The 22,675-nt window shown below is 46.1% G+C and overlaps 1 protein-coding gene and 1 pseudogene across 1 annotated transcript in view; one reads left to right on the plus strand and one right to left on the minus strand.

The window, feature by feature from the left end:
- ZBTB8OS (zinc finger and BTB domain containing 8 opposite strand) overlaps window positions 1-22,675 on the plus strand; it is a 305,810-nt gene that overhangs the window by 237,111 nt on the left and 46,024 nt on the right. The window lies entirely within an intron of this gene.
- On the minus strand, window positions 17,242-18,401 carry LOC129646895 (60S ribosomal protein L6-like; annotated as a pseudogene).

The following is a 22,675-nucleotide window of genomic DNA, read 5'->3' on the forward strand; positions in this document are numbered from 1 at the left end:
GTTGCTGGGCCCCGCCCAGGGATGCTATGCAGCCTTCAAGAGGTGCAGTTTCCGCTTTCAGAGGCATCTCTACAAAAAAGTGGTGGATGAAGCACTGAAAAAGCAATCCCCTGTGCTGCCATCTGTTTAGAAGCACAGGGGGCGGCAGGTGCATAGTGAAGGTGGACTTCCTGGAAGAGGTGATATTTAAGCTGTGCCCTAACAGGGTTTATAGCTGAGGGAAAGGCTGTTCTAATTGGAGGGAACAGGACTTCCCTGGCAGTCCAGTGGTTAAGAATCTGTGCTTCCACTCCAGGGGGCATGGGTTCAATCCCTGATCCAGAAACTAAGATCTCACATGCCCTGTGGTACTGACAACAACTACAACAACAAAAAACCACCAAAAAAACCCCAACAACAACTAGAGGGAACAGCATGTGCAAAGGCCGTGTGGACCTGGGAAGAAAGCCCAGAAAAGGTTTTTCTGGAGGAAGTGACTGGGTGAGATTTTGGAAGAAGTAGGTAGACAAGCGGAGAAGGCAATGGCACCCCACCCCAGTACTCTTGCCTGGCAAATCCCATGGAGGGAGGAGCCTGGAAGGCTGCAGTCCATGGGGTCGCTGGGAGTCAGACACAACTGAGCAACTTCACTTTCACTTTTTACTTTCATGCATTGGAGAAGGAAATGGCAATCCACTCCAGTGTTCTTGCCTGGAGAATCCCAGGGACGGCAGAGCCTGGTGGGCTGCCGTCTATGGGGTTGCACAGAGTCGGACACGACTTAGCAGAAGCAGCAGCAGCAGCAGGTAGACAAGGAGAAGGCATAGCTTCAGTTTAGGGGGTGGAGGGTGTGGTATAGACTAGCCAGAGGAAGTCGGCTGGCCTAAGCCTGTCAGTCACTCCAGACCCTTTGTGACCCTTTGGACTGTAGCCCACCAGGCCACTCTGTCCATGGGATTTTTCAGGCAAGAATACTGGAGTGGGTTGCCATGCCCTCCTCCAGTGGATCTGATTTTCATGATCCAGGGATTGAACCCGTGTCTCTTGCATTGCAGGTGGATTCTTTACCCCCTGAGGTAACAGGGAAGCCCGTACTGTACCTAGGGGTGGAAAGGCAGTATACAGAGGAACCTAAGGGTCTGAAGGGGAACCTGCACCTCCAGAGAGAGGAGACAGCTGCTGAGCGGTGGGTTTAGAGGGTGAGCTCCTCGACTAGCCTCTGGGCTCTCCTAGGAGAGAGACCCAGCCCAGGGAGCCTGGGGAAGGTCTCCCAAGTCTCCTTAGCAGTAAAGGGAATTGAATAATAGCTCCCTCACAGGGAAGAGGGGAGAACTATCAATGCAGTAAATGCACTTACTCAAGTTGCTTTCCGCTGAGCTCTGCAAGAGCACATTTATACCTCTCCGTTCAGTTCAGTTCAGTCGCTCAGTCGTGTCCGACTCTTTGCGACCTCATGAATTGCAGCACGCCAGGCCTCCCTGTCCATCACCAACTCCCGGAGTTCACTCAAACTCACGTCCATCAAGTCGGTGATGCCATCCAGCCATCTCATCCTCTGTCGTCCCCTTCTCCTCCTGCCCCCAATCCCTCCCAGCATCAGTCTTTTCCAATGAGTCAACCCTTCGCTTGAGGTGGCCAAAGGACTGGAGTTTCAGCTTTAGCATTCCTCTCAAGAACTGTATTATTTGGTTTCCATTTTAATGCTGATGAAGCAGGCTCAGAGAGGCTCAAGGCTACAAGAGCGCCCGGAACGCGAGAATGAGCGGTCTGGATTAGACTCAGCCTGGCTCCTTCCCTTGAGTCCCACAGCCTCTCAGCACGCGAATGCGCCTTTTAAATCGGTAACAGCTGGTTACTGCTGGATCCGGTGCTGTTACTATTATTATGGTTTATTATTATCACTGTGATATCCGAAGAACCAACTTGATTCATCATCGCGGGCTCCACCCTGCCCGCCTCCCGCGCTGCCTCGGTCCCTGAAAACTCTAGGCCCAGGCGACCCCGCGCGGCCACGGTGGGAACAACAATCCCTGGGGCGAGGGGCCCTGGAGGGGGTGTCGGTGTGATGGCACCCCCTGGAGGCAGTGCTCGGTATTGCGCCAGAGTCCATCGGAAGAGTGCGGCGTCCACTGCACCCTTCATAGTGTGCAGACCGACAGTGGTCCTGGAGGGCTGGAAGGAAGGAGGAAAGAAAAAGCGACTCTGGTACACTGGGAAAGGTGCTGGGCATTTACTCATTTAACCCCTCAATCAGTTCAGTCGCTCAGTCGTGTCTGATTCTTTGTGACCCCATAGACTGCAGCCCACGAGGCCTCCCTGTCCATCACCAACTCCCAGAGTTTACTCAAACTCATATCCATTGAGTCGGTGATGCCATCCAACCATCTCTTCCTCTGTGGTCCCCTTCTCCTCCTGCCTTCAATCTTTCCCAGCATCAGGGTCTTTTCCAATGAGTCAGTTCTTTGCATCATGTGGCCAAAGTATTGCAGTTTCAGCTTCAGCATCAGTCCTTCCAATGAACCCCCAGGACTGATCTCCTTTAGGATGGACTAGTTGGATCTCCTTGCAGTTCAAGGAACTCTCAAGAGTCTTCTCCAACACCACAGTTCAAAACCATCAGTTCTTTGGTGCTCAGCTTTCTTTTTTTTTTTTTTAGTTTTTTTTTTTATTTTATTTTATTTTTAAACTTTACATAACTGTATTAGTTTTGCCAAATGTCAAAATGAATCCGCCACAGGTATACATGTGTTCCCCATCCTGAACCCTCCTCCCTCCTCCCTCCCCATTCCATCCCTCTGGGTCGTCCCAGTGCACCAGCCCCAAGCATCCAGTATCGTGCATCGAACCTGGACTGGCAACTCGTTTCATACATGATATTTTACATGTTTCAATGCCATTCTCCCAAATCTTCCCACCCTCTCCCTCTCTCACAGAGTCCATAAGACTGTTCTATACATCAGTGTCTCTTTTGCTGTCTCGTACACAGGGTTATTGTTACTATCTTTCTAAATTCCATATATATGCGTTAGTATACTGTATTGGTGTTTTTCTTTCTGGCTTACTTCACTCTGTATAATAGGCTCCAGTTTCATCAGCTTTCTTTATAGTCCAACTCTCACATCCATACATGGCTACTGGAAAAACCATAGCTTTGACTAGACGGACCTTAGTTGGCAAAGTAATGTCTCTGTCTGCTTTTTAATATGCTGTCTAGGTTGGTCTTAACTTTTCTTCCAAGGAGTAAGCGTCTTTTAATTTCATGGCTGCAGCCACCATCAGCAATGATTTTGGAACCCCCCCCCCAAAATGAAGTCTCTCACTGTTTCCCCATCTATTTACCATGAAGTGATGGGACCAGATGCCATGATCTTAGTTTTCTGAATGTTGAGTTTTAAGCCAACTTCTTCACTCTCCTCTTTCACTTGCATCAAGAGGCTCTTCAGTTCTTTGCTTTCTGCCATAAGCGTAGTGTCATCTGCATATCTGAGGTTATTGATATTTCTCCCAGCAATCTTGATTCCGGCTTCATCCAGCCCAGCATGGATGTACTCTGCATATAAGTTAAATAAGCAGGTGACAATATACAGCCTTGACATACCCCTTTCCCTATTTGGAACCAGTCTGTTGTTCCATGTCCAGTTCTAACTGTTGCTTCCTGACCTGCATACAGATTTCTCAGGAGGCAGGTCAGGTGGTCTGGTATTCCCATTTCTTGAAGAATTGTCCACAGTTTTTTGTGATCCACACAGTCAAAGGCTTTGGTGTAGTCAATTAAGCAGAAATAGATGTTTTTCTGGAACTCTCTTGCTTTTTCGATGATCCAACAGATGTTGGCAATTTGATCTCTGGTTCCTCTGCCTTTTTTAAAACCAGCTTCCAGTACATGTGGAAGTTCTCGGTTCACATACTGTCAAAGCCTGGCTTGGAGAGTTTTGAGCATTACTTTACTAGCATGTGAGATGAGTGCAATCGTGAGGTAGTTTGAGCATTCTTTGGCATTGCCTTTCTTTGGGATTGGAATGAAAACTGACCTTTTCCAGTCCTGTGACCACTGCTGAGTTTTCCAAAATTGCTGGCATATTGACTGCAGCACTTTCAAAGCATCATCTTTTAGGATTTGAAATAACTCAACTGGAATTCCATCTCCTCCACTAGCTTTTTTCATAGTGCTGCTTCCTAAGGCCCACTTGACTTTGCATTCCAGGATGTCTGGCTCTAGGTGAGCGATCACACCATCATGATTATCTGGATCGTGAAGATCTTTTTTGTATAGTTTTTCTGTATATTCTTGCTACCTCTTTTTAATATCTTCTGCTTCTGTTAGGTCCATACTGTTTCTGTCCTTTATTGTGCCCATTCTTGCATGAAATGGTCCTTTGATGCCTCTAATTTTCTTGAAGAGATCTCTAGTCTTTCCCATTCTATTGTTTTCCTCTATTTCTTTGCACTGATCACTGAGGAAGGCTTTATCTCTCCTTGCTATTCTTTGGAACTTTGCATTCAAATGGGTATCTATCCTTTTCTCCTTTGCCTTTCAATTCTCTTTTTTTCACAGCTATTTGTAAGGTCTCTTCAGACAGCCATTTTACTTTTTTGCATTTCTTTTTCTTGGGGATGGTTTTGATTCCTGTCCCCTGTACAATGTCACGAACCTTGAACCTTCATCCATAGTTCTTCAGACACTCTATCAGATCTAATCCTTTGAATCTCTTTGTCCCTTCCACTGTATAATCGTAAGGGGTTTGATACCTTACCTGAATAGCCTAGTGGATTTCCCTACTTTCTTCAATTTAAATCTGAATTTGGCAATAAGGTGTTCCTGATCTGAGCCACAGTCAGCTCCCAGTCTTGTTTTTGCTGACTATATAGAGATTCTCCATCTTTGGATGCAAAGAATATAATCAATCTGATTTCAGTGTTGACTATCTGGTGATATCCACGTGTAGGGTCTTCTCTTGTGTTGTTGGAAGAGGGTGTTTGCTATGACCAGTGTGTTCTCTTGGCAAAACTCCATTAGGCTTTTGCCTGTTTCATTCTGTACTCCAAGGCCAAATTTGCCATTACTCCAGGCAAATTTAACCCCTACTCAGTCTCATTTCTCAGGAGTGGAACTGGAAGCTGAGGTTCCGGGAAGGTAGGTAACTCGCCAGCGATGAACTGGAATTGAACCCAAATCTGCCCAAGTGTGTAGCCATAGCAGCAGCCCGTATAGGGTAAGTCTGGGCAGGAAAAGGCCATCTGACCTTCAGTATAAGCCCCTGGAAATCAGGTACAATGATAGCAATGATAATAAAAAAAAATAATTCAGTCATTAGGAGAAGACTCTTGAGAGTCCCTTGGACCGCAAGGAGATCAAACCAGTCAATCCTAAAGGAAATTAACCCTGAATATTCATTGGAAAGATTGATGCGGAAGCTGAAGCTCCAATACTTTGGCCACCTGAAGCGAAGATCTGACTCTTTGGAAAAGACCCTGATGCTGGGAAAGATTGAAGGCAGGAGGAGAGAGGAGGACAGAGGATGAGATGGTTGGATGGCATCACCAACTCGATGGACATGAGTTTGAGCAAGCTTTGGGAGTTGGTGATGGACAGGGAAGCCTGGTGTGCTGCAGTCCATGGGGTCACAAAGAGTCGGACACGACTGAGAGACTGAACTAAACTAATACTGATTAGAGGGTCTCCATTTCCTGCCTTTGTGACTTTGGTCAACTAAACTGCTCTGAGCCTCAGTTTTACATAAACATCAGCAAATGAGATTTTTACAGGTCTTATGTTCTAGGACTCTTCTGAGGATACATTGCACTAATGCAGACAAAATGCTTAGCTTAGGAATTCCCTGGCAGTCCAGTGGTTAGGACTACAAGCTTTTACTGCAGAGGCCCTGGGTTCAGTCCCTGGTGTGGGAACTGAGATTCCCTCAAACATCATGGAAGTGGCAAAAAAAAAAAAAACAAACAAACAAACAACCACCTTCACACCTGGCATGTAACATGCTCAAGAAAATAGATAATACTATTGGTTCATATGGCCATTATTTATTCAAAGCCTAGCAGCTAGGGATACAGTAAGGGAGAAATACATGTATTTTTCTTGTTTTAATGATTTCCTAGTCTTGTGTTCTTAGGCTGTAGCACATTGTCTGGCTTAATAAATGTTGAAATGAATGAATGAAATATTAAAAGAGTGAATGAAGGAATGGACATACTGCAGTCAATCAGTCCTTAGTTGCAGTTTCAGGGAGAGTAAGAGGAAGAAAAGTTTTTTTAAATAATTGTCGCTATTTCTTGAACACTTACACTGTCAGTTACTTTCTGTATTCTCAGTTCATCCTCACAGCAAACTCATGAGATCAAAAGTAACATCTGATTACAGAGAAGAAGAAAATAATCTCTGTGAGTTAAGAATAATTTTCCTAAGGTAACCCAATGAGTAAGCTCAGAGGCAGGTTTTGAGCATAATAAAGGACAGAATCCACATCCAGTTGTGGATGTGACTGGCGATGGAAGTTAAGTCTGATCCTGTAAAGAGCAATATTGCATAGGAACCTGGAATGTTAGGCCATGAATCAAGGCAAATTGGAAGCGGTCAAACAGATGGCAAGAATGAACATCAACATTTTAGGAATCAGTGAACTAAAATGGAAGGAAATAGGTGAATTCAATTCAGACGACCATTATATCCACTACTATGGGCAAGAATCCCTTAGAAGAAACGGAGTAGCCATCACAGTCAACAAGAGTCTGAAATGCAGTACTTGGGTGCCATCTCAAAATGACAGAATGATCTCAGTTTATTTCCAAGGCAAACCATTCAGCATCACAGTAATCTATGTCCAACCATTAATGCTGAGGAAGCTGAACAGTTCTATGAAGACCTACAAGATCTTCTGGAACTAATACACAAAAAAAGATGTCCTTTTCATCATAGAGGACTGGAAGGCAAAAGTAGGAAATCAAGAGATACCTGGAGTAACAGGCAAGTTTGGCCTTGGAGTACAAAATGAAGCAGGACAAAGGCTAATAGAGTTGTGCTAAAAGAACACACTGGTCATAGCAAACACCCTCTTCCAACAACACAAGAGATGACTCTACACATGGACATCACCAGATGGTCAACACCGAAATCAGATTGATTATATTCTTTGCAGCCAAAGATGGAGAAGTTGTATACAGTCAGCAAAAACAAGACCGGGTGTTGACTGTGGCTTATAAAATGAACTCCTTAATGCAAAATTCAGACTTAAATCAAAAGTAGGGAAAACCACTAGGCTATTCAGATATGACCTAATTCAAATCCCTTATGATTATACAGTGGAAGTGACAAATAGATTAAAAGGATTAGATCTGATAGAGAGAGTGCCTGAAGAACTACGGACAGAAGTTAATAACATTGTACAGAAGGTGATGATCAAAACCATCTTCAAGAAAAAGAAATGCAAAATGCAAAATGGTTGTCTGAGGAAGGCTTACAAATAGTAGGGAAAAGAAGAAAAGTGAAAGGCAAAGGAGAAAAGGAAAGATATGTCCATCTGAATGCAGTGTTCCAAAGAACAGCAAGGCGAGATAAGAAAGCTTTCCTCACTGATCAGTGCAAAGAAATAGAGGAAAACAATAGAATGGGAAAGACTAGAGATCTCTTCAAGAAAATTAGAGGCATCAAAGGACCATTTCATGCAAGAATGGGCACAATAAAGGACAGAAACAGTATGGACCTAACAGAAGCAGAAGATATTAAGAAGAGGTAGCAAGAATACACAGAAGAACTGTACAAAAAAGCTCTTAATAACCTGGATAGCCAAGATGGTGTGATCACTCACCTAGAGCCAGACATCCTGGAATGCAAAGTTAAGTGAGCCTTAGGAAGCATCACTACAAGCAAAGCTAGTGGAGGAGATGGAATTCCAGTTGAGCTATTTCAAATCCTAAAAGATGATGCTTTGAAAGTGCTGCAGTCAATGTGCCAGCAAATTTGGAAAACTCAACAGTGGCCTCAGGACTGGAAAAGGTCAGTTTTCATTCCAATCCCAAAGAAAGGCAATGCCAAAGAATGTTCAAACTACTGCACAATTGTACTCATCTCACACGCTAGCGAAGTATTGGTCAAAATTCTCCAAACTAGGCTTCAACAGTACATGAGCTGAGAACTTCCAGTACAAGCCGGGTTTAGAAAAGGCAGAGGAACCAGAGGTCAAATTTCCAATATCCACTGGATGATAGAAAAAGTAAATGCGTGTTAGCCACTCAGTCATGTTCAACTCTTTGCGATCCCATGGACTGTAGCCCATCAGGCTCCTTTGTCGATGGAATTCTCCAGGCAAGAATATTAGAGTGGGTAGCTATGTCCATCTCCAGGGGATCTTCCCAACCCAGTGATTGAACCGGCGTCTCCCGCATTGCAGGCAGATTCCTTACTGTCTGAGTCACCAGGGATGCCTGAAAAAGCAAGGGAATTCCAGAAAAACATCTACTTCTGCTTCATTGACTGCGCTAAAGCCTTGTGTGTATCACAACAAACTGTGGAGTATTCTTAAAGAGATGGAAATACCAGACCACCTTACCTGTTTCTTGAGAAACTGTATGCAGACCAACAAGCAACAGTTAGAACCAAACATGGAACAATGGACTGGTTCCAAATTGGGAAAGGAGTACATCAAGGCTGTATACTGTCACCCTCCTTATTTAACTTCTGTGCAGAGTACATCATGCAAAATGCCAGGCTGGATGAAGCACAAGCTGGAATCAAGATTGCCGGGAGAAATATCAATAACCTCAGATACGCAGATGACACCACCCTAATGGCAGAAAACTAAGAGGAACTGAAGAGCCTCTTGATGAAGGTGAAAGAGGAGAATGAAACAGCTGGCTTAGAACTCAACATTCAAAAAACTAAGATCACAGCATCTGGTCCCATCACTTCATGGCAAATAGATGGGGAAAAAATGAAAACAGTGACAGACTTTATTTTCTTGGGCTCCAAAATCATTGTGGACGATGACTGCAGCCATGAGATTAAAAGATGCTTGCTCCCTGGAAGAAAAGCTATGACAAACCAAGACTGCATATTAAAAAGCAGAGACATCACTTTGCTGACAAAGGTCCATAGAGTCAAAGCTATGGTTTTTCCAGTAGTCATGTATGGATGTCAAAGTTGGACTATAAAGAAAGCTGAGTGCCAAAAAATTGATCTTTTTGTATCGTGGTGTTGGAGAAGACTCTTGAGAGTCCCTTGGACTGCAAGGAGATCAAACCAGTCAATCCTAAAGGAAATCAGTCCTGAATATTCATTGGAAGGACTTATGCTAAAGCTCAAGATCCAATAGTTTGGCCACCTGATGTGAAGAACTGACTCATTGGGAAAGACCCCGATGCTGGGAAAGATTGAAGACAGGAGGAGAAGGGGAAGACAGAGGATGAGATGGTTGGATGGCATCACCGACTCGATGGACATGAATTTGAGCAAGCTCCAGGAGATGCTGAAGGACAGGGAAGCCTGCTGTGCTGCAGTCAAAGGGGTTGCAGAGTCGGACACGACTGAGTGACGGAACAACAACAACAGATTTTAGACTCGGGTCTGCTGCCTCCAAAGCTTGGGTTTGTACCTGGCTCCCTTGAAACAGTGCGCTGGAGGGACCCACTCAGTTCAGTTCAGTTCAGTCGCTCAGTCGTGTCCGACTCTTTGCGACCCCATGAATCGCAGCACGCCAGGCCTCCCTGTCCATCACCAACTCCCAGAGTTCACTCAGACTCACATCCATCGAGTCAGTGATGCCATCCAGCCATCTCATCCTCTGTCGTCCCCTCCTCTTCCTGCCCCCAATCCCTCCCAGCATCAGAGTCTTTTCCAATGAGTCAACTCTTCGCATGAGGTGGCCAAAGTACTGGAGTTTCAGCTTTAGCATCATTCCCTCCAAAGAAATCCCAGGGCTGATCTCCTTCAGAATGGACTGGTTGGATCTCCTTGCAGTCCAAGGGACTCTCAAGAGTCTTCTCCAACACCACAGTTCAAAAGCATCAATTCTTCAGCGCTCAGCCTTCTTCACAGTCCAACTCTCACATCCATACATGACCACAGGAAAAACCATAGCCTTGACTAGACGGACCTTTGTTGGCAAAGTAATGTCTCTGCTTTTGAATATGCTATCTAGGTTGGTTATAACTTTCCTTCCAAGGAGTAAGCGTCTTTTAATTTCATGGCTGCAATCACCATCTGCAGTGATTTTGGAGCCCCAAAAAATAAAGTCTGACACTGTTTCCACTGTTTCCCCATCTATTTCCCATGAAGTGATGGGACCGGATGCCATGATCTTAGTTTTCTGAATGTTGAGCTTTAAGCCAACTTTTTCACTCTCCTCTTTCACTTTCATCAAGAGGCTTTTTAGTTCCTCTTCCCTTTCTGCCATAAGGGTGGTGTCATCTGCATATCTGAGGTTGTTGATATTTCTCCCAGCAATCTTGATTCCAGCTTGTGTTTCTTCCAGCCCAGTGTTTCTCATGATGTACTCTGCATATAAGTTAAATAAGCAGGGGGACAATATACAGCCTTGACGTACTCCTTTTCCTATTTGGAACCAGTCTGTTCCATGTCCAGTTCTAACTGTTGCTTCCTGACCTGCATACAGATTTCTCAAGAGGCAGATCAGGTGGTCTGGTATTCCCATCTCTTGAAGAATTTTCCACAGTTGATTGTGATCCACACAGTCAAAGGCTTTGGCATAGTCAATAAAGCAGAAATAGATGTTTTTCTGGAACTCTCTTGCTTTTTCCATGATCCAGCGGATGTTGGCAATTTGATCTCTGGTTCCTCTGCCTTTTCTAAAACCAGCTTGAACATTAGGAAGTTCACGGTTCACATATTGCTGAAGCCTGGAGAATTTTGAGCATTACTTTACTAGCATGTGAGATGACTGCAATTGTGCGGTAGTTTGAGCATTCTTTGGCATTGCCTTTCTACCCACTAGGGCATCTCTAACCATCCTCCTCCCAGGTCTAGCTGGCTTGCTGGAGCTCTTGGCATATCGAAACTCAGCACCAGTAATAATGGGAAATGTACTACTCTGAGCTTCCAAGAAGCGAATTCACTTCCAGTCACTCCTGTGCCGAGCCTCATGTTTACTTTTCACAATCCTGAGAAGAGGGTATTGGTCGCCTATTTCACTGACAGGGAATTGAGGTTCAGGCTTGCCTTCTGGGGGTGGAGACTGCTGCCAACACGCCCCTCCCTGGAGCCTCTCTTCCCATCTCATCCCTCTGCCAGTCACCACCCCCCCCAACACACACACTTTTGGCCTCTCCCTTACCCATTCTCCTAAGCCCAGTCAGATGAGTTAAGATGGACCTTTTGGGTTGGGACTTTGCTCAGAGTGGTGGCCAGGAGGTCACTGTTCACCTAGGATGGGATTCTAATCAGTTCACAGCTTTTTTTTTTTTTTTTTTTTTTGAGTAGAAAATGCTTTGTTTTTTAAAATCTTTTTAGAATTGAGATATAGTTGATATACAATATCATGTAAGTTACTAGTGTACAACCTATCGATTCAGTTTTAAAGCTTATACTTCTTTTATAGTTATTCTAATATGTTGGCTATATTCCCTGTGTTGTACAATATATCCTTGTAGCTCATTTATTTTATGCATAGCAGTTTGTACCTCTGAATCCCCTACCCCTCTCTTGCCTCACCCCCATTCCTTCTTCCCACTGGCATTATCCTGTTCTCTGCCCCTGTGAGTCTCTTTCCATTTTGTTACAGTCTCTCTGCTGTGTGCTATGCTTAGTCGCTCAGTTGTGTCCCACTCTTTGTGACCCCATGGACTGTAGCTCGCCAGGCTCCTCTGTCCATGGGGATTCTCCAGGTAAGAATATTGGAGGAGGTTGCCATACCCCTCCTCCAGGTTATAGTCACTAGTTTGTTTTAATTTTTAGATTCCACACATAGTATCATATATATCATATGTCTTCGGGCTTCCCTGGTGGCTCAGTGGTGAAAAATCCACCTGCAATGCAGGAAACAAAACGTGGATTCCATTCCTGAGTGAGGAAGATCCCCTGGAGAAGGAAATGGCAACCCACTCCAGTGTTCTTGTCTGGGAAATCCCATGGACAGAGGAGCCTAGCGGGCTACAGTCCATGTGTTTGCAAGAGTCAGACATGACTTAGCGACTAAATCACCTCTACCACCATATGTCTATCTGTCTAATTATTTCACTTAGCATAATATCCTCCAAGTCCATCCATGTTGTTGCAAATGACAGAATTTAATTCTTTTTTATGGATGAGTAGTATCCCATTGTATGTGTGTGTGTGTTAGTCACTCAATTGTGTCTGACTCTTTGCAATCCCATGGACTGTAGCCAACCAGGCTCCTTTGTCCATGGAATTCTCCAGGCAAGAAAACTGGAGTGGGTAGCCATGCCACTCCAATAAGGAGTTCTCCAGGGGATCTTTGCAACCCGGGGATCAAACCCAGGTCTCCCACATTGCAGGCAGATTCTTTACTGTCTGAGCCAGCAGGGAAACTCCATTGTATATATTTACCACATCTTCATCCATTCACCTGGTGATGGACACTTAGATTACTTCTATATCTTGGCAATCATAAATAATGTTGCTATGAACATTGGGGTGCATGTATCTCTTTGAAATAGTGCTTTCAGTTGCGTGTGTGTGTGTGTGTGTGTGTATGTTTTGGATATATAACCAGGAATGGAATTGTTGGATCATATGGTAGTTCTTTGGGATTGGAATGAAAACTGACCTTTTCCAGTCCTGTGGCCACTGCTGAGTTTTCCAAATTTGCTGGCATATTGAGTGCAGCACTTTCACAGCATCATCTTTCAGGATTTGAAATCGCTCAACTGGAATTCCATCACCTCCACTAGCTTTGTTTGTAGTGATGCTTCCTAAGGCCCACTTGACTTTACATTCCAGAATGTCTGGCTCTAGGTGAGTGATCATACCATCATGATTATCTGGGTCGTGAACACCTTTTTTGTATAGTTTTTCTGTGTATTCTTGCCACCTCTTCTTAATATCTTCTGCTTCTGTTAGTGAAAAAAGTGAAGCCACTCAGTCATGTCTGACTCTTTGCGACCCCATGGATTGTAGCCTACCAGGCTCCTTCATCCATGGGATTTTCCAGGCAAGAGTACTGGAGTGGGTTGCCATTTCCTTCTCCAGGGGATCTTCCTGACCCAGGGATTGAACCCAGGTCTCCCTCATTGAGAGTAGATGCTTTACCGTCTGAGCCACCAGGGAAGTTCCCCATTCTGTCCTTTATTGTGCCCATCTTTGCATGAAATGTTCCCTTGTTATCTCTAATTTTCTTGAAAACATCTCTAGTCTTTCCCATTCTATTGTTTTCCTCTATTTCCTTGCATTGATTACTGAGGAAGGCTTTCTTATCTCTCCTTGCTATTCTTTGGAACTCTGCATTCATATGGGTATATCTTTCCTTTTCTCCTTTGTCTTTTGCTTCTCTTCTTTTCTCAGCTATTTTAAATGTAAGGCCTCCTCAGACAACCATTTTGCCTTTTTGCATTTCTTTTTCTTGGGGATGGTCTTGATCATCCTGTACAATCCTGTACAATCATCCTGCCTCCTGTACAATGTCATGAACCTCTGCACATAGTTCTTCAGGCACTCTGTCTATCAGATCTAATCCCTTGAATCTATTTGTCCCTTCCACTGTATAACCATAAGGGATTTGATTTAGGTCATACCTGAATGGTCTAGTGGTTTCCCCTACTTTCTTCAATTTAAGTCTGAATTTGGCAATAAGGAGTTCATGATCTGAGCCACCCGGTCTTGTTTTTGCTGACTGTATAGAGCTTCATCTTTGTCTGCAAAGAATATAATCAATCTGATTTAGGTATTGACCATCTGGTGATGTCCATGTGTAGAGTCATCTCTTGTGTTGTTGGCAGAGGGTGTTTGCTATGTCCGGTGTGTTCTCTTGGCAAAACTCTATTATCCTTTGCCCTGCTTCATTCTGTACGCCAAATTTGCCTGTTACTCCAGGTATTTCTTGACTTCCTACTTTTGGATTCCAGTCCCCTATAATGAAAAGGACATCTTTTTTGGGTGTTAGTCCTAGAAGGTCTTGTAGATCTTCACAGAATCATTCAACTTCTTCAGCATTACTGGCTGGGGCATAGACTTGGATTACTGTGCTATTGAATGGTTTGCATTGGAAACGAACAGAGATCATTCTGTCGTTTTTGAGATTGCATCCAAGTACTGCATATTGGGCTCTCTTGTTGACTATGATGGCTACTCCATTTCTTCTGAGGGATTCTTGCCACAGTAGTAGATATAATGGTCATCTGAGTTAAATTCACCCATTCCAGTCCATTTTAGTTTGCTGATTCCTAAACTATCAACATTCACTCTTGCCATCTCCTGTTTGATCGCTTCCAATTTGCTTTGATTCATGGACCTGACATTCCGGGTTCCTGTGCAATATTGCTCTTTAAAGCATTGGACTTTACTTCCATCACCAGTCACATCCACAAATGGGTGTTGTTTTTGCTTTGGCTCCATCCCTTCATTCTTTCTGGAGCTATTTCTCCACTCTTCTCCAGTAGCATATTGGGCACCTACCAACCTGGGGAGTTCATCTTTCAGTATCCTATCTTTTTGCCTTTTCATACTGTTCATGGGGTTCTCAAGGAAAGAATACTGAAGTGGTTTGCCATTCCCTTCTCCAGTGGACCACGTTTTGTCAGAACTCTCCACCATGACCCATCGGTCTTGGGTGGCCCCACGGGCATGGCTTATTTTCACTGACTTAGACAAGGCTGTGGTCCGTGTGATCAAATTGGTTAGTCTTCTGTGATTGTGGTTGTGGTTTTCATTCTGTCTGCTCTCTGATGGAGAAGGATAAGAGGCTTATGGAAGCTTTCTGATGGGAGAGACTGACTGAGGGGGAAACTGGGTCTTGTTCTGATGGGCAGGGCCATGCTCAGTAAATCTGTAATCCAATTTTCTGTTGATGGGTGGGGCTGTGTTCCCTCCCTATTGTTTGACCTAAGGCCAACCTATGGTGGACGTATGAAGATGATGGTGACCTCCTTCAAAAGGTCCCATGCACGCACTGCTGCACACAGTGATCCCAACCTTGCAGCAGGCCACCACCGACCCACACCTCCACCGGAGACTCCTGGACACTCATGGGCAAGTCTGGGTCAGTCTCTTGTGGGGTCACTGCTCCTTTCTCCTGGGTCCTGGTGCACATAAAGTTTTGTTTGTGCCATCCAAGAGTCTGTTTCCCTGTCCTGTGTAAGTTCTGGTGGCTCTATGGTGTGTTAATGGTGACCTCTTCCAAGAGGGCTTATGCCATACCCAGGTCTGCTGCACCCAGAGCCCCTGCCCCTGCAGCAGTCCACTGCTGATCTGTACCTCCTCAAGAGATACTCAAACACAGTTCTGGCTCAGTCTCTGTGGGGTCTCTGGGTCCTGGTGCACATCAGGTTTGTTTGAGCCCTCTGAGCATCTCTGGCGGGTATGGGGTTTGATTCTAAATGTGATTTTGCCCTTGGACATGGGGTATCTCCTCAAAGTTGCTCCATCACCACGCAGCCGCCACGGCAATGCCAAAGAATCTCAAAAGACAATGCCAGAGAACGCTCAAACTACTGCACAATTGCACTCATCTCACATGCTAGCAAAGTAATGCTCAAAATTCTCCAAGCCAGGCTTCAACAGTACATGAACTGTGAATTTCCAGATGTTCAAGCTGGATTTAGAAAAGGCAGAGGAACTGAGATCAAATAGCCAGCATCCACTGGGTCATCAAAAAAGTGAGAGAGTGCCAGAAAAACATCTATTTCTGCTTTATTGACTATGCCAAAGCCTTTGACTGTGTGGATCACAACAAATTGTGGAAAATTCTTCAAGAGATGGGAATACCAGACCACCTGACCTGCCTCCTGAGAAATCTGTATGCAGGTCAGGAAGCAACAGTTAGAACTGGACATGGAACAACAGACTGGTTCCAAATAGGGAAAGGGGTATGTCAAGGCTGTATATTGTCACCCTGTTTATTTAACTTCTCTGCAGAGTACATCATGAGAAATGCTGGGCTGGATGAAGCACAAGCTGGAATCAAGATTGCCGGGAGAAACATCAATAACCTCAGATATGCAGATGACACTACCCTTATGAGAGGAAGTGAAGAAGAACTAAAGAGCCTCTTGATGAAAGTGAAAGAGGAGAGTGAAAAAGTTGGCTTAAAGCTCAACATTCAGAAAACGAAGATCATGGCATCTGGTCCCATCACTTCATGGCAAATAGATGGGGAAACAATGGAAACAGTGACAGATTTTATTTTGGGGGGCTCCAAGATCACTGCAGATGGTGGCTGCAGCCATAGAGTTAAAGACACTTACTCCTTGAAAGAAAAGTTATAACCAACCTAGACAGCATATTAAAAAGCAAAGACATCATTTTGCCAACAAAGGTCCATCTAGTCAAAGCTTTGGCTTTTCCAGTAGTCATGTATGGATGTGAGAGTTGGACTATAAAGAAAGCTGAGCACTGAAGAATTGATGCTTTTGAACTATGGTGTTGGAGAAGACTCTTGTCCCTTGAAGAGTTCAAGAGACTCTTGTCCCTTGAACAGCAGGAAGATCCAACCAGTCCATCCTAGAAGAAATCAGTTCTGAATATTCATTGGAAGGACTGATGCTCAAGCTGAAATTCCAATAGTTTGGCCACCTGATGGGAAGAACTGACTCATTGGAAAAGACCCTGATGCTGGGAAAGATTGAAGGCAGCAGGAGAAGGGGACGACAGAGGTTGAGCTAGTTGGATGGCATCACTGACTGAATGAACATGAGTTTGAGTAAGCTCAGAAGGTTGGTGATGGACAGGGAAGCCTGGCGTGCTGCAGTCCATGGGGTTGCAAAGAGTCAGACACAACTGAGCGACTGAACTGAACTGATGGCAGTTCTATATTTAGAGTTTTAAGACACCTCCACACCGTTTTCCTCAGTGGCTGCACCAATTTACATTTCCACTCACAGTGTATGAGGATTCCCTTCTTTTTAATTAATTTTTTTGGCCACATTATGTGGCTTGTGGGATCTTAGTTCCCTGATAAGGGATAAAAACTGGGCTGTTGGCAGTGAGAGCATGGAGCCCTAACCACTGGACCACCAAGGGAATTCCCTGAGAGTTCCCTTCTTTCTACATCCTCACCAACATTTGTTACTTATGGTTTTTTTTTTTTTTAATGGACCAGTTATTTAATTAGGTTCTTCATAAGAAGTTTAGAACACTATTTTGTGAGGATGAATTCTATTTGTGAGAGCAGACACAGAGCGGAGGTAGCCCTGGAGCTGAGGAACAGCTTTGACTCTTTGCAGAATCTGTGGATCCACAGCTTTCTGATCACTCTGGCACTGCTCTGTAATTTTTTACTTCTTTCTCTCCCCATCAAAGATCTCACCTTCCTAGTGCCTGGCTTATGTAGTTTTTTCTTTTTTTTTTTTGGCCACACCACTGGGCTTGCAGGATCTGACTTTCCTGACCACGGATCAAACCAGTGCCCCCTGCAGGGTATGTGTGGAGTCCTAACCACCGGATAGCCAGGGAAGTCCCCTTCTTCTTGAAGTAAACATCAGTGAGATGTTCTGGGGCCTTCACACCCCTGATATCCGTTTTGGTGGAGGTGGCAATGACAAATTTTGTTCTATACCCAGGAACTCGATTGAGGGGAAAGACCGAGTCACAAGTAGCAAGCCAGTGCTCACCTGTTTCAGGAAAACAACCCTCTGACCTTTGTGGCACTCAGTGAGGATGCTCGGAATGGGCCCAGGAGAGATGCTAGTGTGCGGTTTTCTCACATGTTACTGAAGGGTTTTTGCCAAGACTCAACAGCTTTCGAGGCCCATCTTCAGTAGGATAATACCTAGGCATTTAGCGAAGTTTAATCACTTGGGAAACACCATTCTTGGGCTTCCCTGGTGTCTCAGATGGTAAAGAATCTGCTTGCAATGCAGGAGACGTGGGTTCAATCCCTGGGGCAGGAAGATCCCCTAGAGAAGGGGATGGCAACCCATTCCAGTATTCTTGCCTGGAGAATCCTATGGACAGAGGAGCCTGGTGGGCCCCTGTCCATAGGGTCGCAGAGTCAGGCCCGAAGCGATTTAGCATGCACACATTCTTGTCACCACCAACTGGTTTTGTGACAGTAGCAAGAACCTTCAGCTTCTTTTTCTTTTCAGCTTGGATTTAGCTGCTGAATACTTCCTTTTGTACAAGGCCTTTCTGGAATACATAGCCGATTGGGAGTATCTGCCAACTCCTCTGACCAGGACAGGATTTCAGCGGCACTTCTTAACCTTTTTAACTTTGCCACCAGAATCAGCCTTCTTTGTCTCAGGTTTTTCCTCCTTCGTATCAGCTTCTCAGCTTTTTCACCTGCCATCTTTCAAGATGGGAAAGAGCTACTTGTGGTCTTTTTGATGGTAGTCGTTCTGACAGCTGTGAAGCGATATTTCATTGTGGTTTTAATTTGCATTTCTCCATTTATTAATGATGTTTAGCATCTTTTTCACATGCCTGTTGGCCATCTGTAGGTCTTCCCTGGAAAAATGTCTATTTAGGTCTTCTGTCCATTTTCAATTTTTTTTTTAATGTTAAGTTGTATGGGTTATTTATATATTTTGGATATTAATTTCTTACTGATAATATCATTAGCAAATATTTCCTCTGATTCAGCTGATTGCCTTTCTGTTTTGTTGATAGTTTCCTTTGCTGTGTAAAAGCTTTTATGTCTAACTAGGTTCCATTTGTTTATTTCTGCCTTTATTTCCTTTGCTTTAGGAGACAGAATGACAATAATATTGCTATGATTTATGTCAAACAGTGTTCTGCCTATGTTTTCTTCAAGGAGTTTTCTGGCTTCCAGTCTTACATTTAGGTCTTTAATCCATTTTGAGTTTATTTTTGCATATGATGTGAGAAAATATTCTAATTTCATTCTTTTACATGTAACTGTTCAGTTTTTCCTATTTCCTGTTTACTGAAGAGATTTCTTTCTTCCATTGTATACCCTTGCCTCCTTTGTTATACGTTAATTGACCATAAATGTGTAGGTTTATTTCTAGGCTCTTTATACTGTTCTATTAACCTACGTCTCTGTTTTTATGCCAGTACCACGCTGTTTTGGTGACTGTGGCTTTGTAATAGTTCACCACATCTTCTGATTGCAGTTTTGAGTTGTGATTTAAAAAGAGGGTCTCCTCAGGACTTCCCTGGCTTGGGTTTGGTCACCGATCGGGGAACTAGGATCCCACATGCCATGTGGCACAGCCAAGAAAATTAAGAAAGAAGGAATGTCTCCCCAAATTCTCTACCAAGGACTTATCTTCCCCAGGTTTAGTTCTTACGTTAGTGGTCTCAGCAGGAAGCAGAGGACCACTCAAAGCATTTGCCAGAACAAGGTTTTTTTTTTTTAATTAATTTTTTTTTGAAGGAGAGTTGCTTTACAGAATTTTGTTGTTTAGAAGAAGGTTTAATGAAGGAACTATTTACAGAAGGGTGGGCACAAACAGTGAGGCACCCTGGGGGCTCACAACAGTGGAACAGAGTCACGTCTCAGGGCCTGAAGAGGTAAAGGAGGGAGCCTTGCTAACGAGCCTGGCCGGACTCATATCCATGGTCGCTGGCCACCCAACAGGAGCTGTGACTTTTACTGGAGGAACATAGTACCTGCCAAAATCATATCATCACTGACTCAATGGACATGAGCAAACTCCAGGAGACAGTGAAGGACAGGGAAGCCTGGACTGCTGCAGTCCATGGGGTTGCAATGTGTTGGACACAACTTAGCAATTGAACAACAAAAAAAAACACAGTATTATAAATATCCTGGTCTCACTCTCCTCCGTCCCTCTGATCCCCTGGCAATGTCTCCTACTGGCCAAACTTCACTTGAAACCATAAGGCAAGAAGGCTAAGGTCAGCAACAGTCAGCCCCTGGACACAGGGCAAAAGCACAGAGAATTCAGGGTAGGCAAAGAGTAGGCAGCCAGGAGGTTTCTCCTGTCTTCGTGAACTCAGCTTTGTGGAGGGGCTGAGAGGCAGAGGGCTGTGCTTGTCTGTCCAAGCAGCCTGACACTGTAACACGCCTTCTCCTCTTCCAGGCCCAAGTTACTTCGACCAGGAGGCTGTTCCCAGGCCTGGAATAAATCTCTCCCATCCCTGGCTTCCTCAGTTCCCAGTGCCTAGCCCATCACTCAGCTCAGTGATTTGGCATTATTCTCTGTAGGGGTTTGTCTCCCCAGGGGACAGTTCTAGCATCCTCTCTACTGTGAGCTCTTTGCAGGCAGGGCCCTGGGCCAAAGAAGGCCATTTGCTCTGACACAGGGCCCAGCCCAGGACAAGTGCCGATGTTTGCTGAGTGAATGGAGTCCTGCGGCCTCACCCACCTCCCTCTGCCTTGGTGTACACAGCCTGGGCACATGTGTATATCTGTTTCCTTGAGTTCAAAGGGACTCTTTGGTGGTGAGTGGCCCAGACCTGGCACACAACAGGCATCAAATGTTGCCTGAACTGGCCTAGGGAGGATTATCCTTCTTTCCTTCATTCATTCAAAAAGTTTTTGAGATTTTACATGTACCAGGCCCTGTGCTGGCCCTGGGGACACAGAAGTGTTCTTCCTGCCTTCCATTCTAGTGGGGGAAGCAGAAAAGGAAGGAATGGAAAATGAACAATGTTATTAAAGCCTGCAGCACGTGTTTAGAAAATAAACAGGGTGACGGGACACACGGAACATGGACGGACATTTCTGCAGGGGATGGACACATCAGAGAAGGCCTTTCTGAGGCGATGACATGTAAGCTGAGACCTGAAGATTAGTGAATGTGAAGAGCTGGAAGGGTATTCCAGGCACAGGGAACAGCAAAAACAAAGAGCTAGAGGTGTTTCTGGGACCCCAGGGGATTTGGTGTTTCAGCCTGAAGAAGGGCTTGGGGGGAGGTTGAGAGAGGTTAAGGAATCAGTATCGGGGGCTGCCTGGGGCCAGGTCCTGGGCGGGGGCTGGAGGGGAAGGGACAGCCCTCAGCGCCGCCCTTTCTGCCTGTTGCCTAGCACCTCGCTAAACAGTGCTGCTGGCAGGCCTTCCCCGGGCTCCCTCAGCTCCCCTCGGACTGGCAGTGGCTGTCAAACAACCAGCCCCGGAGGCCTTGCCAGCCTCCTCCCCTGGAATATTTTTGAGGTAAGTCAGAAAATGACCAGCAGCCTCCAAAACCTGACTTTTTCTTGTGCATACCTTACAAGGGTATATTTGGCTGCCCTGGGTGTTAATCCCCCACCCCCTTGCACTAGAGAGAGATATAAATATACCACACCAGGCAGCACACTCAGAAACATGGATTAATGACCATATACTCGGGGGCCCTAGTCACCCTCAGAAGACACGCCATACAGCTGCTGTGAGCACCCCCTCCCACAGCCACACACTTCAGCCCCCAGTCTCTCGCAGGCACACAATCACACACACAACTATATAGATGCCCCACCACACAGTCACGACAGCCAGCCCCGCAGACACTCCACAACCAGCACCACCACCACTCGCATAATCCCTCCCCCGATCACAGTCACCTACCCACATATCCCCTCACAGACGTGCACCCCACAGTCATCAGAGTCACATGTGGACACAACAGTTCCACAGTCTCCCTCTCCACACAGTGCACACACAACCATGTTGGGTGCACACAGCCAGCAGGCCCACAGATCACAACACACTGGCCCACAAGTGGTTCCACACGGCTGCCCCACCCCCACCCCTTGCTCAAGGCCTCTCTGATTAAACACATCCAGCCCCTCCGCTTGTTATAGTGCCTGGCATTCTTCTGCGATTGAGTCAAAGACCTCCCCAGACAGAGGGGCTAAGTGGAAAAAAAAAGGCATCAGGAGGGAGCATGCCAGAGGCCCAGGTCTGGGAAGGGGCCTGGCCACTTCCCGCTCAGGGACCCAGACAGCCTTTAGTGTGGAGTTTGATCTTGACCCTGGAGGGGCTAAGGACCTGGGGGAGGGGTCACGCCTAGAAGTGGACGGAAGTGGGGTGCGGGGGGGGGTGGGGCAGTTGATGACAGGTGGAATAAGCGGAGAGACCCCTTAACCCTCGCGGCGTGGGAGGGGGGAACAGGAAGCGGGGTTACATATGGACTCAACCCTCCCACGTGGTCCTCGCACCGCCCTGCCCCAGGCTCCGGACTGTCCCCAAACGCACGGGGTGTGGCGTTGTCCCCCCTCCTCCCCCCAGCCCTGGGCGACAGCTGCGGGGGCACAGCGCTCAGGCGAGGGGGTTATCGCAGGGCGCCAGGCGGCGGCGGACACCCCCGGCCTCCTTGCGGGCGGCGCGCAGGGTGCCGACTCCCCCGAGGTCCTCAACCCACCCTGTTCCCCTCCCGGGCCGGCCGGGCAGGAAGAGCGCCCTCCTAAGGCAGAGCCACCTTCCTCCCCGGGCCCTGCAACTGGGGACACTCGGAAGGGAAGGATGGGGAGAAAGAAGACTCGGGAAGACCCCGAGGTGGCGTTTCAGAGACGCCGACCTCCCCTCCCACACCTTCCACCCACCCCACCCCCCGCGCTGGTCCCAGGAGGGGCGGCCACTCCCCGCCCCCGGGCCGCGAGGCCCGCTCCCTCCTCCCGCGGAGCCCGGGCCAAGTGGGCGCGCCCGGCCCCGGG

The sequence above is a fragment of the Bubalus kerabau genome, chromosome 3 (assembly GCF_029407905.1).
Source record: "Bubalus kerabau isolate K-KA32 ecotype Philippines breed swamp buffalo chromosome 3, PCC_UOA_SB_1v2, whole genome shotgun sequence".
In the NCBI taxonomy this organism is placed as follows: Eukaryota; Metazoa; Chordata; class Mammalia; order Artiodactyla; family Bovidae; genus Bubalus; species Bubalus kerabau.